Here is a 26,446-nt window from a genome sequence, read left to right as displayed (position 1 = left end):
AATCAGGAGGAGCAGACTCACTGACCCGACTGGGGACAGCATGAGAACAGGCAGTCCTGAGGCAGTTAGCATGGCTCTCAATGCTCCAACTAGTTACCTTACCAGTCACCCAATCGAACGAAGGATTGTGTTCTCTTAGCCAGGGGTATCCAAGAACCAGAGGAACATGGGGGAAGGCAAAATGAAAAAAGAAATAACCTCTGAATGATTCCCCGACAACAACATCTTAACCGGTTCAGTCCTCATAGTGATCTGTGCCAGACTACTGCTGTTCAGAGTGGTTGCTTCAATGGCTTCTGGTAATTGCTCCTTGGAAAGCCCCAGCTGTTCCACTAAGTCGGCATCAATGAAGCTGTCATCGGCACCTGAATCGATGAAAGCGTTAATCGCTAAACTCTGATTCTTATTTATGAGGGTAGCAGGAAAACGAGGTCTGACAGGGCTCGAGAGGTTGAAACTGGCTCGCTAACAAACCTCCCAAACTTAACGAGCCGAGCAGCTTAACGGGCGCTGAGGACAAACGGAGATGTAATGTCCCGAGCTACCACAGTAGAGGCAGCTGTTGGTCTCACGTCTACGTTGGCGCTCATCCTTAGTTAACCCGTGCCGCCCCACTTGCATAGGTTCAGGATCTGGCGGCAGGACTCCTCCACTAATCCCGTGTGAGGGAAAATGATCAACCCGTTCTGGTCCACTTCCTGACCCAAATGGTAACCGAGTCTCAGATTGATTAGATGGACCCCACTGCTTCTCCCTCCTTCTCTCTCGGACTCTGTTATCTACCCGAATAGCTAAGGTGACCAAACTATCTCGGTCACTACGCTCTGGATAGGAGATCAGCTCGTCCTTGAGTTGCTCCGACAACCCCTCCGACAACCACTCTCCACAGCTAATGTCCTGAATTCTATCACAAAGTCTGCCACACTGCGAGCTCCTTGGCGAAGAGAGAACAAATGTTTAGCTGCGTCCTTACCTCGGACTGGATGGTCAAAAAGCTTTCTCATCTCTGCCGTGAAACCCTGGTATGACATCATGCATGTGTCCCGTCGTTCCCAAACAGCTGAAGCCCATTCCAGAGCTCTACCACGCTGCAGCTCAATAACAAAAGCTATCCTAGCCTTATCTGTGGCGTAAGAGTAGGGCTGCAGATCAAAAACTAACCCACACTGTAAAAGAAATGAACGGCATCCTCCCAGATCTCCCTCGTACTTCTCCGGTGTCGGAACCTTGGGCTCACGGAAAGAACCCGCTCCCGAATCGGCAGGTGATATAGGTGAAACAGGTGGTGGATGATCCACCGACAACCTGAGCTGATCCTGGATACTCGTTAATCTATCCGATAAGTTCCGGATTGAACCCGCTATCTCGTGTAGCGCTGTGTTGTGTTGTCCCAACATCTTCTCCTGCTGGGTAATTGTATGGCAAACGGAGTCCAGGTCCGCTGGGTTCATCACTGGCCGGATCGTTCTGGGCACAACATACTGTTCATGGCTAACGATCCGGCAGGGAATGGATGTCAGGTCAGAGCTTTTGAAGGGGAGAGGTGATGATCAGGACAGGTGTGCAGATTACTGATGGGATACAGGTGCTGGTGTACATCGATCTCCCAACAAGCTAATTCGCCCGGCAACCAGACAGGGTGCGTTCCAGGACACCGGAAACACACTCCAGGACAGAAACACAGGCAAACACAGACTCAGGATTCGTGACACATTTGAAGTGCAGCCCACAAATATTACCAATACCAACAGAAGTGAGGGCTGTGAATATGCTTTGTGGACCACAGGGACAGTAGCTGTTGCAACTGTAGCAGCTCTTGGGTATCTCTTATCTCTTGGTAGTAAACAAGCAAATGCTTTGGGAATAGAATTGCAAAATTCCGGTAACTTGGTCAAAGTGCTTAGATTTTCTGTAATCCCAGTTAGAGTATTCCCAGCTTCTTCCTTTCAGATTTCAGGAAATTCCAATCGAGATTTCTGAAATAAATGGGAAATAAATTTGCAACCCTGTTGGGAAAAGAACCAGACCAGAAAGGTTAATATCAGTGATAAATACAATTGATGAATACAAACTTAATCTAGAACCTGGTTGACAGCTTGGTTGGTTGGTTGGTAAGTATTATAGAAAATGTGTATGGCAAGGAAATTCTCCACACTTCATTCTGCTGCAAGTGCAGCAAGACTTTCATGGACTTAGTGGATGTTTTATCATGTTGCTTATCTTCAGACGTCAACATACTACCAACACAGCTCGGATAAGCCTTTTTCTCACCATTCCAGGTGGTGTATGTAACGTCCTGACTTTAGTTACTTTTTTATGTCTCTATTTAAATTTGGTCAGGGCGTGAGTTTGGGTGGGCATTCTATGTTTTGGTTCTGTGTGTGTAGTTCTATGTGTTTGGCCTGGTATGGTTACCAATCAGAGGCAGCTGTCAATCGTTGTCTCTGATTGAGAACCATGCTTTGGTAGCCTGTGCCCACCTGGTGTTTGTGGGAAGTTGTTTTTGTGTCTGCAACAGACAGAACTGTTGCGGTTTCGTTCATTTTCTTTGTTATTTTGTTTTGTGTTCAGTTTAAATAAAAATTACATGAACACTTAGCACACAGCGCTTTGGTCCAAACCTTTTTCATAAGACGACCGTTACAGTGTCGTGGAACTACTGTACGTGTACACCCACACAGAAATTCACAAAAACCTACAGATATATTAAAGACTAACATGAACCGTAGATTTAGTGGCTCAGTCGGTAGAGCATGGCGCTTGCAACGCCAAGCGTCGTGGGTTCGTTTCCCACTAGGGCCACCCATATGTAAAAGTAGTGGCCCCAGCCGACTTGTAAGTCGCTTTGGACAAAAGCGTCTGCTAAATGGGATATATATTTAGCCACGGGACGATTTTTGGCAGATTGGATGATAATTATAATTATTGTACACTGTAAATTATCCATAAAAATGCCAAAAAGAGATTGTATTCAGAAACAACAGTTGTTTCATACCTTCTTTACATTGAGACACAATCACATATGTTTCTCTTTATTTGTGGGAATACTTGGGAACAGATTTCATAAAATATAAACTACTGTCACCTAGAAATGTCCTTGTTTTCCATGAAAACATACATGAAATGCGTTGCAAAACTAATAGGACATACTGTCAAGACGTTGACAAGGTTATAAATAATAATTGTGTCCTTCAAACTTTGCTTTCGTCAAAAGAATCTTCCATTTGCAGCAATTACAGCCTTGCAGACCTTTCGCATTCTCGTTGTCAATTTGTTGAGATAATCTGAAGAGATTTCACCCCATGCTTCCCGAAGCACATCCCACAAGCTGGATTGGGTTGATGGGCACTTCTTACGTACCATACGGTCAATCTGCTCCCACAACAGCTCAATAGGGTTGAGATCCAGTGACTGTGCTGGCCACTCCATTATAGACAGAATACCAGCTGACTGCTTCTTCACTAAATAGTTATTGCATAGTTTGGAGCTGAGCTTTGGGTCATTGTCCTGTTGTAGGAGGAAATTGGCTCCAATTAAGGGCCGTCCACGGGGTTTGGCATGGCATTGCAAAAGAGAGTGATAGCCTTCCTTCTGTAAGATCCCTTTTACCCTGCACAAATCTCCCACTTTACCACCACAAAAGCACCCCCAGACCATCACATTGCCTCCACCATGCTTGACAGATGGGGTCAAGCACTCCTCCAGCATCTTTTCCATTTCTGCGTCTCACGAATGTTCTTTTTGTGATCTGAACACAATTTTTTCCAATCTTCCTCTGTCCAGTGTCTGTGTTCTTTGGACCATCTTTTCTTTTTATTGGCCAGTCTGAGATAAGGCTTTTTCTTTGCAACTCTGCCTAGAAGGTAAACATCCCGGAATCGCCTCTTCACCATTGACATTGAGACTGGTGTTTTACGGGTACTATTTAATGAAGCGGCCAGTTGAGGACATGTGAGGCGTCTGTTTCTAGACACTAATGTACTTATCCTCTTGCTTAGTTTAGCACCGGGGCCTCCCACTCCTTTTTTTATTCTGGTTAAAGCCAGTTTGCTCTGTTCTGTGAAGAGAGTAGTACACCGCGTTGTATGAGATCTTCAGTTTCTTGCCAATTTCTCGCAAGGAATGGCCTTCATTTCTCAGAACAAAAATAGACTGACGAGTTTCAGAAGAAAGTTTTGTTTCTGGACATTTTGAGCCTGTAATCGGAACCCACAAATGCTGATGCTCCAGATACTCAACGAGTCTAAATGCCAGTTTTATTGCTTCTTTAACTGGACAACAGTTTTCAGCTGTGCTAACATAATTGCAAAAGGGTTTTCTAATGATCAATTAGCTTTTTAAAATGATAAACTTGAATTAGCTAACACAACGTGCCATTGGAACACATGAGTGATGGTTGCTGATAATGGGCCTCTGTATGCCTATGTAGATATTCAATAGAAAATCCACCTTTTCCAGCTACAATAGTCATTTACAGCATTAACAATGTCTCCACTGTATTTCTGATCAAATTATTGTTATTTTAATGGACAAAAAATGTGTTTTTCTTTCAAAAAAAGGACATTTCTTAGTGACCCCAAACTTTTTAACAGTAGTGTATATAGATTTTCTTCTGAATTAATGGTGATTCTAACTTTCTTTTTTTTTACCCAAAAAATTAAATATTCCAATTTCTTTACTTTGGGGGGCCAAATAAAAATCGCTGTGGCCAACCCCTCCTAAAATACGTAGCTTTCGGCCCGCTATCACTTAATGAAACTCCACACACACGCTAACACACACACACAAACACATCGCTATGAGGGCAAACCTTCATCCTTCCTTTCCCTTCTCTCTCTCCGGCTTACCACCATCTCCGGCTCAGTCGAGGTTCATACTCCCGTGGTGTAAACGCTGCCGGAACCCAATTATGCCTCACCAGCAAATGATCCGCAATTAGCAGGGTACCAGTGTGCATCAGCGGGGGGTTGGCCCTTTAGTTCAGCTCCCAGCCTGAGTTTCCTGACTCACAGAAACAATGATTAGCATAGCTGCTAATGTGCACTAATGCACCGCGCCTCCAATTCTCCTGAGCTGCACCTTTGTACACCGACGTCCTTTGTCTTTAAGAGGTAAAATAATGGTTATGGTCCCCAAGCCACACTCCACCACTCTCTCAATCATTAGTCACAAACTTCAATTAGGACCATTACGGGGCACAATGGTTTGAACGTGTAAGTGTCTTTCTTTGCTGTGTATGCAAGCATTTATCTCCACATGTCAGAATATAAATATTGATAGGACTACAGTCCGTGACGAAAGGCATTTTGATGACCAGAGTAGTTAGCTACTTCTGGAAAATGTCTCTTATGTTCAGTGTAGCATATATACAGTGCAGCATTTAGTCATGTGATTTCAGCCAAGAGAATAAATCTATTTATACTGAACAAAAATATAAAGGCAACATTCAACAATTTAATTGATTTTACTGAGTTACAGTTCATATGAGGAAAACAGTCAAATGAAATCAATTCATTTGGCCCTAATCTATGGATTTCACATGACTGGGAAAACAGATACCTTAAAAAATGGTTCCTCACAATGGGACTCAGGATTTCCAAACAATATTTTTGTGCATTCAAATTGCCATCGATAAAATGCAATTGTGTTCGTTGTCCGTAGCTCTGGTGGACATTCGGGCAGTCAGCATGCCAATTGCAATTGCATGCCAATTCCAATCTGTGGCATTGTGTTGTGTGACAAAACCAAACTTTTTATTTTGGATTTTTATTGTCCCCAGCACTCGGTGCACTTGTGTAATGACCATGCTGTTTAACCTCTCTGGCCCACCCGAGACGCAATCGCCCCACCTTGCCAACAATAAATGCAAATGCGCTACGCCAAATGCTAATAGCACTCGTTAAAACTCAAACGTTCATTAAAACTCACATGCAGGGTACTCAATTCAAGCTACACTCGTTGTGAATCTAGCCAATGAGTTAGATTTGTAAAATGCTTTTCGGCGAAAGCATGAGAAGCTATTATCTGATAGCATGCAACACCCCGAAATAACAGAAGGGGACGTAAACAAAGGAATTAGCGTAGCCGGCACTACACAAAACGCAGAAATAAAATATAAAACATTCATTACCTTTGACGAGCTTCTTTGTTGGCACTCCTATATGTCCCATAAACATCACAATTGGGTCTTTGTAATCGGTCCTTGTATACCCAAAATGTCCATTTATGAAGACCGTCAGATCCAGGAAAAACACTTTTTAAACGCAACGTTATTTTTTAAATTAAAAAAGTTGCCTATAAACTTTGAAAAAACACTTCAAACTACTTCTGTAATCCAACTTTAGGTATTATTAAACGTTAATAAACGATCAAATTGATCACGGAGCGATCTGTATTCAATAGATAGAAGTTTTCAAAACGAAGTCCATTTTCTCACAGACATTTTTTTCCGGGTGCACACCTGAAGACAGGATGTGCTATTCAGTGATCTGACCAAGGATAAAGGGCCCTGGTAATCACAACACTGGCGACATCGTGTGGAAGCTGTAGGAATTGCAAGCCCAGTCCTATCATTTATGGCAAGCCATAGACAATACCGAGACTGGCGGATGGATTTTTTCTTTGTTTGTGATCAGGTTTCCTTGCGATTTTGACCACGGAACTCGTTCTGTTATAGTCACAGACACCATTGAACCAGTTCTAGAAACTTCAGAGTGTTTTCTATGCACACATACTAATTATATGCATATACTATATTCCTGGCATGAGTAGCAGGACGTTGAATGTTGCGCGATTTTTAACAGAATGTTGAAAAAGTAGCCCGATCTCTAAGAGGTTTTAATCAGCTTCTTGACATGCCACACCTATCAGGTGGATGGATTATCTTGGCAAAGGAAAAATGCTAACTAACTATCAAATTTGTGCACAAAATTGGAGATAAATAAGCTTTTTGTGAGTATGGAACATTTCTGGGATATTTTATTTCAGCTCATGAAAAAATGGGACCAACATGTTTATAAACATATATATATATATATATATATACATAGATTTACACTATGTACAAAAGTATGTGGGCACCCCTTAAAAATGTGTGGATTCGGCTATTTTAACCACACCGTTGCTGATGTGTATAAAACCGAGCACACAGCCATGCAATCTCCATAGACAAACATTGGAAGTAGAATGGCCTTACTGAAGAGCTCAATGACTTTCAAACATGGCACCATCCTAGGATGCAACCTTTCCAACACGTCAGTTCATCTGATTTCTGCCATGCTAGAGCTGCCCCGGTTAACTGTAACTGCTGTTATTGTGTAGTGGAAATGTCTAGGAGCAACAACGGCTGAGCTGCAAAGTGGTGAGCCACACAAGCTCACAGAACGGGACCAGCAAGTGCTGAAGCGAGTCACGGGTAAAAATTGTCTGTCTTTGATTGCAACAATCACTACCGAGATCCAAACTTCCCCGGAAGCAATATCAGAAGAAGAACTGTTCGTCGGGTGATTCATGAAATGGGTTTCCATGGCTGAGCAGCAGCACACAAGCCTAAAGATCACCATGCACAATGCCAAGCGTCGGCTGAAGTTGTGTAAAGCTTGCTGAAATTTGCACTCTGAAATAGTGGAAACGCGTTCTCTGAAGTGATGAATCGCGCTTTACCATCTGGCAGTCCGATGGACGAATCTGGGTTTGGGGTATGTGGAAGACACATTTCAGTTGAACACATTCAGTTGGATGACTGACTAGGTTTCCCCCTTTCTCTACAATGACATACTAGACGATTCTGTGCTTCCAACTTTGTTGCCACAACTTTATCTTTATTTAACTATGATATGTCCTATAAGGAGCATTGGTGGCAAAGCTGATGGCCGAATGGTAAAGGACATATAGCTGCTCGAAAGAACCCTTACCTGACAATCGTCTCCATAATCTAGCATGGGTAGGATGGTCATCTGAATCATGGTTAGTTTGGCAGCTGGAGTGAAAGAGGAGTGACTACAATAGAGGAAACCAAGTCTAGATAAATTTTTTAGCCTGCAGATATGATATGTGCTGAGAGCAGTACTGTGTACCATCTAGCCAAGTACTTGTATGAGGTGATTACCTCAAGCTCTAAACCCTCAGAGGTAGTAATCACACATGTGGGGAGAGGGGCATTCTTCTTATCAAACCACTTCCTTTATTTTAACCAGACTTGTCAGTTAAGAACAAATTCTTATTTTCAATGACAGCTTACATTGGCCAAAAACAGACGACGCTATGCCAATTGTGCACCAATTGTGCATACAGCCTAGATTTGAACAGGGTGTCTGGTAGTGTCGCCTCTAACACTGAGATGCAGTGATTTAAACCGCTGCGCCACTCAAGTCCAATTTAGACCTTTGTTTTGGATGTATTCAGAACAAGGTTGTGTCCTCCTCCCAGAGCGCTAAGAACCTTGGCGTGATCCTGGACAACACCCTGTCGTTCTCAACCAACATCATGGCGGTGGCCCGTTCCTGTAGGTTCATGCTCTACAACATCCGCAGAGTACGACCCTGCCTCACACAGGAAGCGGCGCAGGTCCTAATCCAGGCACTTGTCATCTCCCGTCTGGATTACTGCAACTCGCTGTTGGCTGGGCTCCCTGCCTGTGCCATTAAACCCCTACAACTCATCCAGAACGCCGCAGCCCGTCTGGTGTTCAACCTTCCCAAGTTCTCTCACGTCACCCCGCTCCTCCGCTCTCTCCACTGGCTTCCAGTTGAAGCTCGCATCCGCTACAAGACCATGGTGCTTGCCTACGGAGCTGTGAGGGGAACGGCACCGCAGTACCTCCAGGCTCTGATCAGGCCCTACACCCAAGCAAGGGCACTGCGTTCATCCACCTCTGGCCTGCTCGCCTCCCTACCACTGAGGAAGTACAGTTCCCGCTCAGCCCAGTCAAAACTGTTCGCTGCTCTGGCCCCCAATGGTGGAACAAACTCCCTCACGACGCCAGGACAGCGGAGTCAATCACCACCTTCCGGAGACACCTGAAACCCCACCTCTTCAAGGAATACCTAGGATAGGATAAGTAATCCTTCTCACCCCCCTTAATGATTTAGATGCACTATTGTAAAGTGGCTGTTCCACTGGATGTCAGAAGGTGAATTCACCAATTTGTAAGTCGCTCTGGATAAGAGCATCTGCTAAATGACTTAAATGTATGTAAATGTTAAGGGCAGAGAAAGTTTGATGAACACTAAGAAAGCTTTGCTGTAGAGCGTTTAACCTGTTATGGCTAGGGTCCTTTTTTCTCCATTTCCGCTGTTGCTCAGTCCCTGAAGCCCGGATATTCATATAATTGGTATCATTGGCAAGAAAAACTATGAAGTTTTTACAAATGTCAATAACACAATAGATATGGTTGGAGAAATCCAAATAAAAACCAACCTGAAATGTTTTATTTTGAGAGCCCATGCTCTTCCAATGGAAGGTATAAATGTGAAAAAATGTAATTGAGCTCCCAGTATGCAATTTCTATGGCTTCCACTGGGCGTCAGTAGTCTTTGTCCAAGGTTTCAGGCTTGTTTCTTCCCAAATGAGGAAGAATTATGAGTTTTAGTACTTGGACTCAGAGTTGGAAATCAGTCTATGCGCACGTAATGAAGAGGATGCGCACCTGATAATATCGCTTTCCAATTGAACATACTTCATTCCGTATTACATTTTAGAGTGTCTGAGGATTAAATAGAAACGTATTTTTACTTTAACTTCTTGCGACTAGCAATCCCGGATCCGGGAGCGTAATCATAGCCTCAAACGAATTAGCATAACACAGGGGACATAAATACCCCTAGAAACTTTTCCTATTCATGAAAATCGCAAATGAAATATATTCAAACACAAGCTTAGCCTTTTGTTAATCACACTGTCATCTCAGATTTTCAAAATATGTGTTACAGCCAACGCTAGACAAGCATTTGTGTAAGTTTATCATGGCATAATGCTATGCTAGGCTATGCTGGCAGCAGGCAACATTTTCACTAAAATAAGAAAAGCAACCAAATTAAATCATTTACCTTTGAAGAACTTCGGGTGTTTTCACTCAGGTGACTACCAGTTAGATAGCAAATGTTCCTTTCCATTATTTTTGTAGGCAAAATAGCTCCCGTTTGTTCATCATTCTTGGCTGAGAAATCGACCGGAAAATGCTAGGATCAATCCTCAAGGTGTTTTTAACATATATATTCGATAATATATCCGTCGAGGCAATTGGTTTCTCATAAGAAGCGATTGGAAAAATGGCTACCTCAGTATTTTACGCAAGATTTTCTGCGGGAGACACCATGTGACCACTTGCTAAATATGGTCCCTTACGGCTACTCTTCAACGGAAATGTGTGAAAAGACGTCACAATGCTGTAGACACCTTGGGGAATATGTGGAAAACGTAAGCTCATTCATAGCTCATTCATAGCCATATAAGGAGTCATTGGCATGAGGCGGTTTCAAAATGCTTCATGAGGCGGCACTTCCTGGTTGGATCTTTATCTGGGTTTCGCCTGTAACATCAGTTCTGTTGCACTCACAGACAATATCTTTGCAGTTTTGGACACGTCAGAGTGTTTTCTATCCAAAGCTGTCAATTATATGCATAGTCGAGCATCTTTTCGTGACAAAATATCTTGTTTAAAACAGCACCCCCTAACACCAAGAGGTTAATTAACAAAGTTAAGCGGCAGCTTAACTGAAATCGATGGTGCCAACTAAACATACTTTTTGGGATATGAAGACAGATTTTATCTAACAAAATGACACTACATGTTATTGCTGGGACCCTTTGGATGACAAATCAGACGAAGATTTTCAAAAAGTAAGTGAATATTGAATTGCTATTTGTGAATTTATGAAACCTGTGCCGGTGGAAAAATATTTTGATATAGGGCGCCATCCTCAAACATTCGCATGACATGCTTTCGCTGTAAACGCCTATTGTAAATAGGACATTGCAGTTAGATGAACAGGAATTTAAGCTTTAAACTGATATAAGACACTTGTATGTACATAATTGTTTAATATCCATCATTTTTATGGTTATTTAGTTGAATTGCACGCCCTCCCGTTTCACCGGAGGTTGTCCCACTAGCGGGACGCCTAGCCTACTTAACACAAAATCCAGGGAGGGTCCAGCTGAGTATAAGTCTGTATCATCAGCATATAAATGGATGGGAGAGCTTCCTACTGCCTGAGCTATGTTGTTGATGTAAATTGAGAAGAGCGTGGGGCCTATGATGGAGCCTTGGGGTACACCTTTGGTGACAGGCTGTGGCTGAGACAGCAGATGTTCTGACTTTATACACTACACTCTTTGAGAGAGGTAGTTAGCAAACCAGGCCAAAGACCCCTCAGACACCAATACTCCTCATCCGGCACAGACAAATGGAATGGTCTACCGTATCAAAAGCTTTGGCCAAGTCAATAAAAATAGCAGCACAACATTGCTTAGAATCAAAGGCAATGGTGACATCATTGAGGACCTTTAAGGTTGCAGTGACATGAGCAGAAACCAGATTGCATACCAGAGAGAATACTATAGACATCAAGAAAGACATTCAGTTGATTATTGACAAGTTTTTCCAAAACTTTTGATAAACAGGGAAAAAAAGAAAAAGGCCTATAAGAGTTAGGATAAGCTTGATCTCCCCCTTTAAATAAAGGAAGAACAGTGGCTGCCTTCCAATCAATGGGAACCTCCCCAGAGAGGAGAGAGAGGCTTGGCGATTATAACGGCAGCAACCTTAAAGAAGAAAGGGACTAAACAGGTACACCTCCAATTGACGTCAATTAGTCTAAAGAAGCTTCTAAAGCCATAACATAATTTTCTGGACTTTTCCAAGCTGTTTAAAGCAGGGTCAACGTAGTGTATGTAAACTTCTGTCCCACTGGAATTGTGATACAGTGAATTATAAGTGAAATAATCTGTCTGTAAACAATTGTTGGAAAAATTACTTGTGTAATGCTCCTGTAATGCTCCTGGGACATCAATGGATACACATTGTAACTATGCAATCATATATACAGAAAAAATCTAACTCCCTTCATCTGCATTAATCTGAGGACACATTATATTATTTCAATGAGATACTTCATTTCAACCAGTGGAGAATTTGAGAATTATTGAAATAAGTTCATTATCCATTATCCAGGTGTTATAAACACAAAAATGATTTATAATTATGATAATTGTAATATTATAATACAAGTTCAATCTGAATTTCAATTCACATATGGTGTGCATTATAAAACAAGGAAGAGAGGCAAGGTGGGGAGAGAGATTTTAGAAGACAGAAAGGGAGAGAGGTTAGAACAGCATCTGATTCATGAATTACAGTGCTATCCTAATATTCTCTCAGTTTATCACAGTAACAATTGTGGTCTCCTAACCAGCTTTGGGCCCCCGTTTGGCCCAAAGGTTAACTTAAGAGTGGGTGAGATGGCGATGACGGGACTGGCTTCCTATCTCACATCAAAACATACATGTAGACAGACGAGTGACAGATGGATAGAGAGAGAGAGCATGACTAAGCTTTGTTTTTCTATTCAAACACGGTCAGTCATCTTAAATCAGGAGGTGAAATGCAAAACTGATCTTGGATCATTAACTCTGGGACTACTACATCTCTGTCTGTATTTCAATGTAAAGCTTCTCTTTAATAATACTTCCCGTTGACCCGACCAAGTGACATTTTACCTATGATCATGCTGTGCCCTCTGTGTCAGCCAGTTCAGATGCGGAAGGGGTTCACCAAAACAGCTGATATAACCTAGAGTGTTTAGGGAGACGAGAGATGAAGTGAAGAAGAGAGACTGTTATTGTGTGTGTGTGTGGTCTCACCTGGTGTCCACACTAAGTGGCTACAGAGTACTTTATGCTGAAAAACAGACACATGAGGACAAACAATAGAAGATATGTGACTCAGATGTATGTGACTCAGACACCTATCGGAGTGTACCTGAAACATTTAAATAGAGAGGGCTATGTATCTCACCACTTGGTTATTGCAAGGCTAACCACCAGGGAAATCAGGACTTGGCAACAACAGATCGTCCAGTGAAAATGGCTGTGTTTATGTGGTGTAAATCTGAAAATTAGCACCTGACATCTTAAGGGTTTTTTAATTAATGGATTTGAGACAGGTTCCATGTACAACAAGACAGGCAGAGATGGAGAAAAGCAACACAGAACAGTTTAATTACCTCTGGTTATGAACACTTTGCCAGCAATAAAGCTTCCACGGCCTGTTCCTCAGACTGTGAACATCTGGCAGGATCTACATTTCGACCCCTTGGTCAGCTAGCTCTTGGAAAGTAAAGAGAACAGCTTATTTTTTATAGATAGGAAAACAATAACTGAGATGTGACCGTTCAATCTGAAGCAGCAGATGTCATTTTTAGAATACTTCAATACACGAGTCAAAATTCACCCAAGGCTGAAAAATGGCTTAAGAACATTGGCTAAACTGGAACACTAGTGCGAGCCCATAGCAAATTAATGGAATCAAATGTTCACAGAGCCTGTTTTGACTGGAGTGATGCTTAGAATTCCATTAAAAATGTATCTCTTTTTATTTTACCACTACAAACTGTTCGTCAGACGAAACTGGATAAAAACAACTTGTGTAGAAAATAAGGGGCGGCAGGGTAGCCTAGTGGTTATAGTGTTGGACTAGTGACCGAAAGGTTGCAAGTTCATATCCCCGAGCTGACAATGTACAAATCTGTCGTTCTGCCCCTGAACAGGCAGTTAACACACTTGTTCGTAGGCTGTAATTGAAATTAAGAATTTGTTCTTAACTGACTTGCCTAGTTAAATGAAGGTAAAATCAGCATCTCTTACTGTCAACTGTGCTTAACTGTCTGCATAATGAAAAAATAAAAACTTCTGACTATTTCTGGTCTACCAATCAATGACAAACGAGCTCTCTGCCCAGACTTACATAATTACAAAGACAAGGTTATCCTGAGAACTGAGTTTGAAGGTAGGCCTTCAAATACACTCACATGTACACCTCCATTTGACTCAAATGATGTCTGAAGCTTCTCAAGCCATTACATAATTTTCTGGAATTTTCCAAGCTGTTTAAATGCACAGTCTACTTAGCGTATGTAAACTTCTGTCCCACTGGAATTGTGAAATAATCTGTCGGTAAACAATTGTTGGAAAAATTACTTGTCATGCATAAAGTAGATGTCCTCACCGACTTGCCATAACTATAGTTTGTTAAAAATACATTTGTGTGGTGGTTGAAAAATGTGTTTTAATGACTCCAATTTAAGTTTATGTAAACTTCCGACTTCAACTGTATTCATGTGAAATGCCTTGGTTCGCCGAGTTGGGCCTTTTCACAGCATGCTTGTAAGGCTCTGATCATCAAACAAGGTTCCAACAAGTCTACTTTTGTTCTTCTCTGTAGTTGTCCGGTATCTGGTGATTTTTTTCGTGTAGTCCTGAACAGAACTGCAGAGTTTACTTTCCATCCATTCACTCTTAAAGATGATTCTTTGAAGATAGGCTAGCCTGCCATGTCAGATTGCTAGTGGATTGATGAGAGCAGAGTATCATAATGGTCCTACTTAAATTAGTCTCCAAAATACTTTACTTGGGATAGCTAATCAACCATACCAATGATTGTTCGGGAAGTGAGGTTATCGTCTCTACCTCATGTTGAGATTCACAGTTCAAACCACTTTAAACTTGTTGCTTGACACTTTTCTGGTCTGGTATGTTCAGTTCTTTACTTATCATTTATAGAGTTTGTTCAAAAGGGACGGCTCCATCAGGCTGACACGCTCTCTGACCTCACTCGGGGGCATGACTTGTCACTTGTACAAAGTTGTGTAAAACAATTATCACTTATAGTTTCTATGCAGTGGTAACACTTTCCAATTTCCTTTATAACATTTTTAATGACATGATAGTTGTCACGACTTCCGCCGAAGTTGGTGCCACTCCTTGTTCGTGCGGTGGTCAACGTCACTGGTTTTCTAGCCGCCACGGATCTACGTTTCATTGTCCAATTGTTTTGTCTTTATTGTACACACCTGGTTTCCATTCCATCATTATTTATTCCCTATTTAACCCTCTGGTTCCCACATGGTTTTGTGCATGTTTGTTCTGAGTTTAGCAGTCGCTACTATTTTGTGCGCTGGATTGTTTTCCCTGCATGGAATTTATTTTGTTGTCGTCTTGAGTAAAAGTCTGTTATTACTCATCCTCTGTGTCCTGCGCCTGACTCCATCCCACCTGCTGCACATTCTATGTTATAAATATTGATCCAGTGATTGTTTTTGAGCAGGTTCAATTTTCAGATGGAAAAATGTATGTTGAGACAAAGCACATTCCTTTGGTGGATTTGGAGAGGGAGACCTGAATCTTCTGCCCTTGATTTACAACAGGACGTGAGTTGTTAATCCCCACTAGTTCTTTCCTTCCCCCCTCTGGGGGTGAGAGGGGCTCTGATTGAAATTATTTATTGCAAACCTGATCTGACCTAGTTACTTTCTCATGGACAGTCATGACAATGTCTACTTGCATGAATACACAGACAGTATATAAGTCTGTTTCTATTGTGTGCCAAATGTCTCATTCATTTACACAGGGAAGGCCCGACATAAGCAACTTTCAATTGGGGTCTTAACTTACTATTGAGTGTAAGAATAGTTGAACACACAAGGTGCAAATTTGAAATTTGGTTGTGAATCAGCAGTTTTTCTCTTGATGTGTCAGTCACTGACCGTCAGTCAATTAGTCGTGTCAGCAGACAATTTTTAGATTGGTAGTTAGTTTAGCCTGCTATCTAAACTTGTAGTAATCATGGCCAACTATCGACTGGGCACTCAGGGCACATGCCTATGGGCCCTGACCTCCAGTGGACCCCCCATTGATTTTGTTAGTCATTCTCACTTAGATTTATATTAATGTGGCATATCATGGCAAAATGTGTAGAATTTCAGGAAATTAGCTTTCAAACTGCTCATTTGTTATCTTTGCCCCATGGTAAAATGAGTAGAATAGCATGACATTTGTTATAGAATTGCAACAAAAACAATATATCCCAATGTAAAATGAGTAGAATTTTAGGATATTAGCTGTAAAACTGCAATTGTTTTCTCTTTGCCCCATGGCAAAACTAGTAGAATAGCATGACATTTGTTATAAAATTGCTAAACTGTTCTCTCCTCCCCGTGGCAACATGTGTAGAATTGCAGGTCATGTACTTTAAAACTTTTGGGGAGGTATTTAATAATATAATAATATATCCCATTTAGCAGACGCTTTTGTCCAAAGCGACTTACAAGTCGGCTGGGGCCACTAGTTTTTTTTACATATGGGTGGCCCCAGCGGGAATCGAACCCACGACGCTTGGCGTTGCAAGCGCCATGCTCTACAGTGCAGCTACACAATACCAACTTAGCCTATCCATGTCCAGTGTAGGCCTTAGTCTAAAGACTACAGTGTTGTTTTTTGGAATGTACAGTACTGTATATGGGTCAATGTGTTCATCCCTGGTCACCAGGTGTCAGAGGAATAGGGGGGATCACACAATCTTAAAGACCTCAGCCAGTGTCTGCAGTCACTCTGGAATCACCTGCTGTTCATCCCAGGAAAGCTAATTAAATGTGGAATCCAATTATGGGAATGGTAATGAAATTTCCAAATGGGGAAACTCGTAATCTATTCATTGAGGTGTTTAATTACAAGCGGGTGTGTGAATTCGAGATACGTTGCACCACTGGATTTAGCGGATCAAGGGAAGGGTGGGTGTTTGTGTGTGTGAGAGATAGAGAGAAGTTATGGGCCTCCCGAGTGGTGCAGTGGTGTAAGGCGCTGCATTGCAGTGCTAGCTGTGTCTCTAGAGATCCTGGTTCGTGTCCAGGCTCTGCCGCGACCGGGAGATGATTGGACGGCATACAATTGACCCAGCGTCGTCCAAGTTGGGAGAGAGATTTGCCGGCAGGGATGTTCTTGTCCCATTGTGCTCTAGTAACTCCTGTGGTGGGCCAGGCGCAATGCATACGGACACCAGGTGCACAGTGTTTCCTTTGACATATTGTGTTAAGAAGCAGTGTGGCTTGGCTGGGTTGTGTTCTGGAGGACCAAAGGCTCTTGACCTGTACCTCTCCCGAGTCCGTACAGAGTTGATGCGATGGGACAAGACTCTAAGTACCAATTGGATATTAGGGAGAGAAAGGGGTAAAAAAGAGAGAATTGAATTCTGACTTGGGCCTTTGTGGACATTTTCTCAGGTTGCCTTCAGACGAGTCCCATGACACTTGTAGGGGTTGTAGAGAAAAACGGAGAACATCGTGTTTGTGAGAGGCTTCCCTTTTCCACCCCTTTCCAAAACCATTCGAACGCTACAGAAATTTTTATGAGAATATTTTCGGGATGTGTCATGGTCTGACAAACATCGTTGTAGCTCGGCCACCTTCCACCGTGTCATGGTCTGTCAAACACAGCTGTAGCTCGGCCTCCTTCCACCGCAGATGCCGAAGGCCGTCATAGGCAGATCTCTAGCTTAAACTGACAGATTTTGATGGGATTATTTTATTAGGTTACTTAGATTGATGCACGGTTGTGTCAATAGACTTAAGGATTAACCTGTTTTCACATTTATCGATTCCCTGATAGAGTTTTTGGGTCCATATCTCGCATGTTAAGGTATCTAAATGTACCGTTTAAGAACACTCTAAACCAAGTTGAAGTATTACCATATTCAAAGTGTAAAAACATGAATCTCCTCTTTTTTGTTCAACAAAAAACATTCTTATCCTCTCTGTTGTCTTGAAAATGAACATTTACCCCACCAACTCAACACCAACGGTAGAGTGCTGACATCAATCCCTTCGGCTTGAAGGTAATGATTCATTTAGAGACAAACGAGAGGCTGAGTAAGTGGAGGAGGTATGCTAGGAGGAGAGAGGCTGAAGGGGATGAGAGGTGGTGGTTCCCTGAACTCTGTAGGCAGAAGTGGCGTTGACTTGAGGGAGCTTACTGGGGTCGGGACTAATCAGTTGTTACATTTCCCATTGTTTTTTATTCCTTGCCAACATTAGAGCTCAAGTGCATTTGGTTCCTTTGATCAAAGCATTAAGGCTGTCAGGGTCTGAGACACCACACATGTAGGCCTGCTAATACAGGATGTCCGGAGGGACAAACTGAGCAGGGCCTTGTTTCCCAGAGCCTTCGTAGCGTATCATCGTTAGAACATTTTTACATTGTAACTTTAGTAGCCAAGGCGTTTCCTAGAGCCTGTGTTAGTAACGAGGCTGTTAAAAACCTTTGCACATCTACACGTGATCCAGACAACTCATAGAGCAACCAAATTGAATCATTAGGCTTCTTTTCTGCCGAACATCACAATACAGCATTCTTAAACAACGTATAAGTGTTTTGTGTGAATGGGCATTATCATACGATGACAAATATTTAATTTGGATAATGTATAGGATATTTTAAATATGTAACATTTTGTCAAGATTAGTTGTATCCTAAGCTGAATCGCATCTGGTACAAATTGGAAACACCTGGAACACCAAGCCATTGTCAGAGATCAGTGGAACAACAATAATACAGCATGGCTGCTATTCAGCCGATTGTTGCTCTCCAACATTGGTTGGTGTATATAAATGTGCATATTCGCAAAACAACCTAAGCCCTTGGCAGACTCACAATGATGCTATCCTTCAAAAAATACAGGCCCCCTCGAGAAGAGATACTCAGACTGCTTGTCCTGCTCTGACATTCACAGGCAATGGACACAGGGACATTCTATGGGCGAAAGGAGCCTAATCAAGCAGTTAGGACCATAACATCTGATAGTGACGACAGTGACAGCAAGGGAGAAAGGACCCCAGAATCAGGTTTGAGAGGAAGTGAAATAATAGTTTAAGCCCAACTTGTATACAATAATTACTCCTAGAAGAAATATTCCAAAACCAGAATAAGAGAGACAGACAGGCACAGAGATAGGAGAGGACAGGCGGGAGAGGACAGAGAGACAGACTGGGACAGGAGAGGACAAAGAGAAAGAGACATTGATGAGGAGGGGAGCGAGAGAGAGCGATAAAGTGATTCAGTCAGAGAGAGGTCAGGGACATATGGAGACAGCGAGGGAGGGGAAAGGGGAGAGACAATTGTTCTTGTTGCACAATACAAATGTGTCCTGAACAAATGTTTTTCTGAAAAGAGTGCTTGATTTTACTATATTTTACGCACACCTGGACTTCATCATCCCCCTGATTACTTCCTCTTTATTTACCACTCTGTTGTTATCACCAACCAGGCAATATTGTTTACGTTTCCATGTTCTAGACAATTTTCTTGCTTTGTAGCCGTCAATGGTCTTTATCATTAATCTCACTAATTGCACTTGCTTCCTGATGCTAACCTCTGCCATTTAAAGCCAAACATCAGAACAGGTTCACATTCATTTGTAAGAGGAATGGATTTAGGGCCACAAACATGCTGTTCATTACTTCACAGCTGCAGACAGCGAGGAAGAGGGTTGGCATAGGTGGTGGATGACAAAGCTTGATGATCATTAGCAAGACATCCTGTCATAGAGAGAGAGGTTGAGAGAGAGGAAAAGAGATTCCCAGTCTAATCAATCGCATGCCCCAACCATATAGGCAGGAGTTGGCTGTGTCTGAAAATGTTACTATTAAATCCATGCTTCCTCTATTGTTGTTTTCTCTCAAAGTGCATTGAGACAGTGACTTATCATTGACCCAAGCTCTGCTCAAATAATCCCTACCATTGTGTCACTGAGTTACCGTAGTGTTGCAGCAAATGTACATTGGCCCATGGGCGTTGCAGTCATTATGTAAGTAACCTAATTTATGTCCCTCTAACTCCCCTGAATGCTTCTGTCAATCCTACAGCTATTGTATGCAGTAATCATGTGCCCGTGAACCTGAGTTATACTGTTAAAACTTAGGTGGTTTGCACTAGTAGGAAGTCCACTGTCTGCAGCACACCCTGCACTATCAGCTCAAACATAAATATCACTGTCATGTCTACCTGTGATAAGCCTCCCAGTAAAGCAATAAAAACAATCAAGAATCCCAGAAAAGTGCTAAAAAACTGCCCACATTAACATAGTATGCAGCCTAAAAAACAAGGTTCATGAAATTGATAACTTCCTAGTAACAGTCATTATTTGAATGTTATATCTCCACAACTCACTTAGATAATACCTTTGATGATACAGTGGTAGCAATACATGGTTTCAACATCTTCAGAAGACACAGGAATACCAAATGGTGGAGGTGTTGCCATATATGTTCAGAGTCATATTCCTGTAAAGCTTAGAGAGGATATCATGTCAAATGCTGTGGCTACAAATGCAAAGGCTACAGGTTCACCTGTCTCAGCTAAAGCCCACTCTTGTAGGAAACTGCTATAGGCCACCATGTTCTAACAGATGAGTATCTGGATAATATGTGTGAAATGCTTGATAATGTATGTGATATCAACAGAGAGGTATATTTTCTGGATTACCTACATATTGACTTGCTTTCATCAAGTAAAAAGCTTCAAACTGTAACCAATGTTTGCAGTCAACCTACAGTGGTTTCTCAACCAGAAGTTTTGCGATTATGCTGCGGGATTTAGAGGTAATTTGTGGTTTTGTCCAGACCCTGCGTCACTACTTCATTGCTCCAGACAAGCGCAAGGGGGAGTTAGAGCACTGACTATGCTTTTGGGTCCCAAGGCACTACTGTGTCTTTAACTGACAATGAATGGGTGACAAACCAAATTGAAACTGATAATTGTGCACAACTTTAAAAAATGTATTTCAATGAACTGGATGAAGAAGGTTATTAAATTTAGAACAATAGTGTAAGAATTGTTATTCCTCTGTCTTGCACACGCACATCCGGAAAAATAGACTTATTTTTGTTGTTACTACTTGTCAGTATTACTTACTGAAACTGTTGTTACATTAAGGTTTTTATTCTAAGAGAAACATGGACTACGATTAGGGTGTGGAAATGTTAGGATTATTTTGCTCTTACTGTAGTACTGTAGCCTACTCCCAACCAGTATTTTGTTGTACAGTGCCTGAGTGGCGCAGCGGTCTAAGACACTGCATCGCAGTAAACGACATTGCTACAGAGGCTGGTTCAATACCTGTGCTGGCTGCGACCAGGACACCCATGAGGCAACAGTAGGCTTTTTAAATAATTCTGAATAACAAACTGGCTTTATTTACATATTAGTAACAATGTCTCACCCCATGTTCAAGAATGGCCTATTTCTCACTCACTTTATGTTATTTGAAAACGAAATCATCTCCAAAATATTGTTATTTTTTAAACACGCCATGGAAAGTTGCTTGCAATTTCAATTTAATCCATCAGAAAGGACAGAACAAATAATACAACAAATATTGTGGTTAATCTCAAATATACTAATTGTCAGGCATAGGTGTATAGGTGGCAGGGAAGTCAGGCGCAGGAGAGTCAAAAGGAGTGTAAAATGGAGTCTTTTAATAAAGTCCACGTAGTATGCTCCATAACACTAAAATGTACACATACAAACAGACATGGGTACGAGGACCCGACTCGCACCTATGCAACAAGCAACTACACTGACAATAGAACAATCTCTGACAAAGACATGAGGGGAAACAGAGGGTTAAATACACAACAGGTAATGAATGGGATTGAAAACAGGTGTGTGGGAAGACAAGACAAAACCAATGGAAAATGAAAAAAGGATCAATGATGGCTAGAAGACCGGTGACGTCGAACGCCGAGCACCGCCCGAACAAGGAGAGGCGGTGGACACTAATTGATTAAAACAATTTTATCAATTGGAACCTTTAACAAGGGGAAGGGGGAAAAAGCACCCCCAGATCATCACCGATCCTCCAACCAATTTTCACAGTGGGTGTGTGACCTAGAGAGGCCTACAAGCCACAGTGTCTCGCACCCACTGTGAAATTTTGTGGAAGATCAGTGATGATCTGGGGGTGCCTCAGCGAGGCTGGAATCGGGCAGATGTCTTTGTGAAGGATGCATGAATCAAGCCACGTTGTGCTGGTATAAACCTAGCTTCCTTCTGCTCTGACAATGTAAAACAAAAATGTAAACACGTACCTATAAATAGAGAAACGGATAATTTTGCAGTGGTCTCTTAATTTTTTCCAGCGCTGTATATATACAAACACAGCGAAAAAAAGAAAAGTCCTCTCACTGTCTACTGCGTTTATTTTCATCAAACTTAACATGTGTGAATATTTATATGAACAAAACAAGATTCAACAACTGAGATATAAACTGAACAAGTTCCACAGACATGTGACTAACAGAAATTGAATAATGTGTCCCTGAACAAAGGGGGGATCAAAAGCAAGTCAGGATCTGGCGTGGCCACCAGCTGCATTAAGTACTGCAGTGCATCTCATCCTCATGGACTGCACCAGATTTGCCAGTTCTTGCTGTGAGATGTTACCCCACTCTTCCACCAAGGCACCTGCAAGTTCCCAAACATTTCTGGGGGGAATTGCCCAAGTCCTCACCCTCCGATTCAACAGGTCCCAGACATGCTCAATGGGATTGAGATCCGGGCTCTTTGCTGGCCATGGCAGAACACTGACATGCCTGTCTTGCAGGAAATCATTCACAGAACGAGCAGTATGGCTGGTGGCATTGTCATGCTGGAGGGTCATGTCAGGATGAGCCTGCAGGAAGGGTACCACATGAGGCAGGCGGATGTCTTCCCTGTAACACACAGCGTTGAGATTGCCTGCAATGACAACAAGCTCAGTCCGATGATGCTGTGACATATCGCCCCAGACCATGAAGGACCCTCCACCTCCAAATCGATCCCACTCTAGAGTACAGGCTTCGGTGTAATGCTCATTCCTTCGACGATAAACGCGAACCCGACCATCATCCCTGGTGAGACAACACCGCAACTCGTCAGTGAAGAGCACTTTTTGCCAGTCCTGTCTGGTACAGAGATGGTGGGTTTGTGCCCATAGGCGACGTTGTTGCCGGTGATGTTTGGTGAGGATCTGCCATACAACAGGCCTACAAGCCCTCAGTCCACCCTCTCTCAGCCTATTGCGGACAGTCTGAGCACTGATGGAGGGCTAGTGTGTTCCTGGTGTAACATGGGCAGTTGTTGTTGCCATCCTGTACCTGCCCAGCAGGTGTGATGTTTGGATGTACCAATCCTGTGCAGGCATTGTTACACGTGCCACTGTGAGGACGATCAGCTGTCCATCCTGTCTCCCTGTAGCACTGTCTTAGGCATGCCTAAGGCACGTTCACGCAGATGAGCAGGGACCCTGGGCATCTTTCTTTGATGTTTTTCAAAGTCAGTAGAAAGGCCTCTTTAGTGTCCTAAGTTTTCATAACTGTGACCTTAATTGCCTACCGTCTAAGCTGTTAGTGTCACCATTCCACAGGTGCATGTGCACTAATTGTTCATTGAACAACCATGGGAAACAGTGTTTAAACCCTTTACAATTAAGAACTGTGGAGATATTTGGATTTTTACGAATTATCTTTGAAGGACTGGGTCCTGAAAAAGGGACATTTCTTTTTTTGCTGAGTTTACATATACAGTAGCAGTCAAAAAGTTGACACCAACTAATTCAAGGCTTTTTCTTTATTTTTACTATTTTCTACATTGTAGAATAATAGTGAAGACATCAAAATTACAAATGGTCCATAACAGGGCATTACGGCTGGCCCTTAAATCTACACACCGAAAGCTAACATTAATAATCTGCATGTCAATCTCTCCTACCTCAAAGTAGAGGAAAGATCGACTTCATCACTACTTGTATTCGTGAGAGTTATTGACATGTTGAATGCACCGAGCTGTCTGTTTAAACTCAGACACCCACGCATACCCCACAAGACATGCCAACATGTCCCCAAGTCCAAAACAGACCATGGGATGCGCACAATACTACATAGAGCAATGACTACATGGAACTCTATTCCACATCTAGTAACTCATGTAAGCAGTAAAATTTGATTTCAAGAACAGATAAAAATACACCTTATGGAACAGCGGGGACTGTGAAGAGACACATGCATACAGTACACACAGTACTCAGTGATGTGTTGTGTTGGATTTGCCCCAAACATAACGCTTTGTATTCAGGAAATAAATATAATTTCTTTGCCACATTGTTTTACTTAAATGCATTATTGCAAACAGGACGCATGTTCAGGAATATTTGTAGTCTGTAAAGGCTTCCTTCTTTTTAATCTGTCATATATGTAAGTATTGTGGAGTAATAGCTACAATGTTGCTGATCCATGCTCAGTTTTCTCCTATCACAGCCATTAAACTCGCATGGCTTCATGGTAAAATCCCTTAGTGGTTTCCTTCCTCTCTGAGTTAGGAAGGACACCTTAACCTTTGTAGTGACTGGGTGTATTCACACACCATCCAAAGTGTAATTAATAACTTCACCCTGCTCAAACTTTTTTACCCATATACTTTCTGTAGGCACTGTAGGTTTTATACTGTTCCACAGTGTCCCACACACAGGTCCAACGAAACAAGCTGTCTGTGCATCACCCAAAAGCAGTTGTTTGCAGGTGGAATTGAACCTCAACTCACCTGTTGTAAAATCAAATGAAAAATTGAAATTTAATGTCACATGCACAAGAACAGTGAAATGATTTTCTTGCAAGCTCCAAACCCAACAATGCAGTAATCAATATAAATGTAAGCACTAAAAATAACATAAGGTAGAACAAAAACACACAAGAAATAAAAATAAGAAATACATATAGTAGCTACTTGATTGGGTGTGATCCAGGCATTAATTATATTTAGCTGGCCCAAAGAACAAGCTCGATCTATTTAGATGAAGTTACCATGTGCATAATCATCCATGTTTGCCTCATGTTCATTATAATTTTATTCACAGGGAGCTTTGGAAAATGTCAAACCCTGCATTACTTCAAAACCAGGTAAGGAAGAGGTAGTGAGAGGTAATGTGAACAGAGGGAGTGATAGGACAATCAAATATCTCAATACATTTTTCCTTTATTCCTTGCATCCTTTTCAACTGTATCAGTCTAAGTTGAGGTCAGTAATACTGACATGAATATGGTTATATTTGGCTGACAAACTTTCTCCCACCATTATGAAATCTAATGTTTATTATTTTGCTTTCCCCATCATCCCAGAATCGGCTCAGTTGGGGAATCTTTGCTCTTCTAACTTTCACAGTCTTCCCCACTGTCTATATGTGACCGACCGGCTCGATTCGATCTTATGTAGCAAAATTATAAAGTTTTTTTTTTACATTGGATAAAAGTAGAGACTCAGAGATAGAATATGATATATAATACACTGCAGTTGAGAAACAATGGGAAAGTAATTCTGCTTTGAATGTTGTGAAACCTGTAACCTCAGAAAATGGCCTTTGAATATTTTGGTACATCTACTGGATAGCTGTTTTTTGTCTACACCCATTTAGTATCGTTCACACCCTCTTAAGCTTTAGCCCTGCCCAGAGCGCACCCTGGCCGCTCTGGCCGAGAAGTAGGGTTGACCCAAGTGTTCTTTCCTAACAACAGCAGTAAAGCACTCAAGGTAATTGGCTAATGTTGGCTAGATTGCTAGCTACTTCCAGAAACAAATAAGAGACCAGCTCACTGACCATTTTACTCGCCCTAGCAGAACTGGTTAGGCTGTTTTTATGTTATCCAGAGCGTTTATGACTGCAACTGTGCTGCTGGCAGCAATTTAATTACGTATTTTTGCGAACCTTTACTGACACCGGTCATATTCAAAGGGTGTCAACAATTCGTGATTTATTCAGAGCTCTGGCACACTCAGAAAAGAGTGGTCTGAAACCGGAGTAGATAGACATAGCTGGTAAATTCACTCTATCAACAGTTGTCGCAGTGACATCATGAACATTCTATTTAAATGGCTACTTGCACAGTGGAGTCTTTTGTTAAGACATGTAGCTAGCTAGCAAAACAATGAACCATAATCCCAACTCATGATGTTACTACCCTGCATGAATCTGCAGGTAGCTCACCAACCAGGTTCAGTTTTAGCTGGTTAACATTAGGCTATACCTAGCAAAGTAAATGGCTCTGAGATACGAATAATATTGCTGCCAGCTAACGTTAGATAGCTAGCTAACAGTACACTTTAACTTGAAATTAAAACAACTTTCTGACAAAATTAGAGACATGTAATATCTGAAAATGTAGCTACCTAGACTATGTTACCCGTATACATGGATGGATCCCTCTCAGTCACAGCTGCCATGGTTGCCCTTAGTTTGAAGATGAAAACCTGGAGACGGGTGTTTTCTCCATCTCCTTAGGTATCATAATCTAATTCCACTGGTTTCAAATCTCGGTCCTCCAGAAAGTGGAGAGCAACACTGATGCAGTTTTTCTATGTGATATATATTTTT

General features: G+C 42.0%; 1 pseudogene; it reads right to left on the bottom strand.

The window, feature by feature from the left end:
• Positions 1-3,453: 3,453 nt before the first annotated feature.
• LOC135519626 (uncharacterized) lies at positions 3,454-26,295 on the bottom strand (annotated as a pseudogene).
• Between the last annotated feature and the right edge of the window lie 151 nt (positions 26,296-26,446).

Source organism: Oncorhynchus masou, chromosome 29 (assembly GCF_036934945.1).
Source record: "Oncorhynchus masou masou isolate Uvic2021 chromosome 29, UVic_Omas_1.1, whole genome shotgun sequence".
In the NCBI taxonomy this organism is placed as follows: Eukaryota; Metazoa; Chordata; class Actinopteri; order Salmoniformes; family Salmonidae; genus Oncorhynchus; species Oncorhynchus masou.
This window is presented reverse-complemented; position numbering and strand designations above follow the sequence as displayed.